Source organism: Nannospalax galili, unplaced genomic scaffold, assembly GCF_000622305.1.
Source record: "Nannospalax galili isolate Female #2095 unplaced genomic scaffold, S.galili_v1.0 scaffold61, whole genome shotgun sequence".
Classification (NCBI taxonomy): domain Eukaryota; kingdom Metazoa; phylum Chordata; class Mammalia; order Rodentia; family Spalacidae; genus Nannospalax; species Nannospalax galili.
In genome coordinates this window covers 551,987-556,190 of record NW_008345335.1, presented here as the reverse complement: position 1 = coordinate 556,190, position 4,204 = coordinate 551,987, and the positions used below count along the sequence as shown (strand labels likewise).

At 46.2% G+C, this 4,204-nt stretch overlaps 1 non-coding gene across 1 annotated transcript; it reads right to left on the bottom strand.

Moving 5' to 3' along the window:
* Nucleotides 1–1,769: 1,769 nt before the first annotated feature.
* On the bottom strand, nt 1,770–1,855 carry LOC115071803. Its single transcript, XR_003850878.1, has one exon. It is a non-coding gene; the product is annotated as a small nucleolar RNA SNORD88 (small nucleolar RNA).
* Nucleotides 1,856–4,204: the final 2,349 nt, after the last annotated feature.

Sequence of the window (4,204 nt, the reverse complement as noted above, 5' to 3'; positions counted from 1 at the left end):
GGAGAGATGGCTCAGCGGTTAAGAACACTGCCTGTACTTGCAGAAGATCCGAGTTCAAATTCCAGCACCCACTTGGCAGCTAACAACTGTCTGTAACTCCAGTTCCAGGGGATCCTACAGCCTCTTCTGTCCTCTGCCAGGCACTGCCTGACACGGGTGCACTTACTTACATGCAGGCAATACACACATACACATAAAAATAATAAATAAAATATAAAAAACGAATAGTAGAAAAAACAAACAAAAAACCAAAAATAGTGGTATCCAAAAAACGACACTTAGAGCTTGTCCTCTGGCCTCCACATGTTCACGTGCACATTTGCATCCACAGACACACATGAATCATAGTACAAAGCAGAAGATAATCTTGCTTTGGCAGGTAGAAAGCAAAGATGCTTAAAGATGAGTCATTCCATTTTACCTCAAATTATTGGAAATGTTGGGGTGGAAGCCTCAGGACCGGAAATTCCCAAGGTGGGGCTGATTTGCATTTGAGCACAGGAACTGGAATTAGAGGAGATAATGTAAAAGAAAAATCCTTTTGTAACTATGCAATGCTCCTCATTCTGGCTGCTGCAGAGAACAGTGCACAAATGCAGTGGTGTGTGAAGCGTGAGGGGACCGTACTGTATTTTATTCCTGTCAGGTAGTTCAGAGACATGAACCTCCACAAGCAGGAACTGACAGCTATGTCAGAGGCAGAAGAAGCTTAAGGTCTGATTTGGGTCCTGTAAGTCTCTACCATTATATTTCCCACCGGAGGAGGCTGAACCACAGGTACTGGACTGTTCAGAAAAATCTTACTCATCCCCAAGTGACAGATCGAAGCCAAGGAATTTGTGCTTGCTGACCATTTCTCTTTCTTCCTTTCCTTTCTCTGTGCTGTGTTCTGTTTTTTTTTTTATTTGAACTGCTTGGGAGCCCTGTGGGAAGAATTTCTGTTGTTTTGCTTTGGCTGTCATTGTTTCCGTTCGCCCACTTGAGTTTTTGTGTGTGGAGAGGTGCATTATAGGCGTCAGTGATATCACTGACGACCAATGAACAGGGGAAAGGAAGCTGACAGTAATGGTCTCCCAGGGCCCAAAAGAGCCCTGCTAGAGACTACACACCCAAATGTTTGCTCTGTGTGCATGTGTACGAGTGTGCGTGTGCGTGTGCGTGTCTTCCTCACACACTCATCACCTCATGTTCTTTGGTTGTTGTTTGATTATTTTGTGTTAAGGGTTTTTTTTGTATTTTGTTTTAGTTTGATTTGTTTTTTGTTTATGAAACGTTCTCCTTGTAGCCCCAGCTGTCCTGAAACTTACCATGAAGACCAGGTAGGCCTCTACCTGACAGGGATCTGCCTGCTTCTGCCTCCCAAGTGCTAGAATTAAAGACATGCGTCACCAGGGCTGACCCCTCTGCCTTGTTTTTGAGGCAGAGTCTCTGACTGAACCTGGAGCTCACCAGTTCAGCCAGGTTGGCCAGCCATCCCCAAGGATCCTCCTGTCTCACCTCCCTGTGTTGGGATAGCAGGCATGTGCCATCAAGCTGGCTGTTTTACACCAATGCAGGGACCTGAACTCAGGTCACAGCAGGCACCTGACCCACTGACTTATCTCTCCAGCCCCCAAATCTGCTTACTGACTTCCATCCCCTGTGTTCTGGTGATGCAGCCTTCAGGGCTCACAGAGGCACCAAGGCCATTGGTAGGAGGAGCGTCTCCTTTAAGGAGGCAAGTCAGCACTGTGAGCCCAGGGCTCTGCTTTTTATCTTTTTTTTTCAGGGCCCCTCAGACCCCTGGGTGTCAAAGGTCCCGGGGCACCATGTCCTCAGGGCAGTCAGAAACCAGTGCTGGACATCACGGGTAGGGGAGAGTGCTCTACTTCTTATAATCCCAAAATAACCAAGAAGAAAATCATCCCTATTGTGGTGGTTTGAATGAAATAGGCTCCAAGTGTTTAGACATTTTGTCCCCAGATGATGGTGCTGTTTTGGGAGGTTTTAGAAGGTGTGGCTGTCCTGGAAGAAGCACGTCACTGGGGGTGGGCTTAGACATTTCTTAAGCCTTGCCAGATCTCCAATTGCCCTTTTGCTTCCTGTGCCTGCATGATGATGTGAGAGCTTGGCTTCTGCTGCTCCTGCTCCAGCCACCTCCAGCCACCATGCCTCCCTGCCATGACGGACTGTAATTCCCCTGGAACCGTAAGCTCAAATAAACCCTTCCTTCTATAAACTGCTTGCGTCAGTGTTACTACCACAGCAACAGAAAAGTGACTAATACACCCATTAACACTGAAAATGGGGTGAAGCTTCTGGGCCCCATACCTGGATGAGCACCTTAGACAAAGGAAATACTGGTGCCTGGGGTGACTGAAGACGGCAAGGATGTTGTAGAAGTTCCCAGGCCTGCAGCCTGCAGCCCACGAGCTTCACAGACTAGCTTTTTCCTTCTTTGAAGTCATTAAAAGGTTCAACCAGGAGGTGACATCATAGATATATTCATTATTATTTTTACTATTATTTGTGTGTAGTGAATGTGTGTGTCTGTGCACACACATGCACACCTGTACTCAGTAAGTTTTGCATGTGTGTGTGTGTGTGTGTGTGTGTGCATAACAATAATAATTAAAGGAGGGGTCATGAATTAGAGAGGAAGTGGGTAGAACAGGAGTTTGGAGGTGGGAGAGGGGGGACTGTAAATTATGCAAATACAGTACTCAAGTACAAAATTCTCAAGAAAAATTTAAATTTAAAAAAGGACAATAGCCAGGTGTGATGGCACATGCCTTTATTCCCAGTCTTTGGGAAGTAGGGGCAGGTGACTCTCTGTAAGATTGAGGCCAGCCTGATCTACGCCACATGTTCCAAGCCGGCTGGGACTACAAGGAGATATTGTCTCACACAAGCAAACAAACAAACAAAAAAGGGACAATAATCTAGGAATATGAGTGTGTGTGTGTGTGTGTGTATACCTTGAGAATATTATATATATATATATATATACTCCTAAGAGATTTTATATATATATAGGTGTATATATATATATATGCACATAAACCTTAGGTATGTATATGCACCTTGAATATATATATGAAGGGTTTGAAGTAAGAAGAGTTCTTGAAATAAAACAAAACAAATGGAACAACAGCAAGACTAGCCGCCAGCAGTGAACCAGCAGGACTTGCCTCTGTCTGTCGAGGGTTGTGGATATCAGCACTGTGTCTCTGGCTAGGGACATGGCTGTCAGGAGGTTTCTTTCTGAGATTCTTTCTTCCAATGTAGTCTCCACAGGTGCCCTGAGAGTAGCAGAGCCTGCAGGCTCCTCTGGCAAAGGGGAGGCCTGCACCCCATCTGCTGTACTCATGCCTAAGGCCGCCCCTACATGTCCCCCCTTTCCCAGAACAAAGTCAGTGGCCTCTGAGTGAGCTCCACAATGCTTTCCCTTTTCCTTTCCTGCTTTCCTGGCTTTAAGGGTTTCCACAGAGGCAGCTCTGTTTGATGCCTGCGACGTGTGAGTGACAGATGGGGCTGAAGGGAAGTCTGGCTTCAATCCACTGCTGGGAACTGGCTAGAAAAGAATATTTTCTGAAGGCAGTCCTGCATTGATCAGAAAGATGCCTCAGACAGGAAGATGAAATATATGGTGGGAAAATAAGAAAAAGAAGGTGTTATCTCTCACAGGAAGAAAAGACAAAGGAGAGATGAGAACAGAACGAGCCCCACCTTGGGCTGTAGCTATGAGTGTATGGTTCTCTGTTTGAGTATTGGTCCCTGCAAAGGGTCCCTAAGCCAGTCTCAATGCTGACGGAGCCCCGTGTCCGTGGCAGCCACGACCCCCTTCTTTGCAACCACTCAGACATGGAAGGAGTAGAATTACCCTCCATTTGCAGCCCAGCCCTGAAGGTGAGTAGGTGAAGCTGGGAAGCACCTGTGAGATTCGGCAGTCCAGGAAGAGGTTGGATGAACAGGTCTTTGGGCATTCTTCCTCCATTTTGTGTTCCATTATCACTGTTTCCATGGCAGCTACCCTGGGTTCATGTGACTCTCTCCACAGATAGTTACATTCTTAAGCTGGACCAAACCTAATACCTCATCTCCACAGACCTAGGTGAATTCTCCAAGGATGGATTGCTATCTAAACCATATTGGGCCTCTGCATGCCTCACCAAGGTTTCTGGATTGGCAGCAATGAATATTGGTCTTTTTCTTATAACTAAAG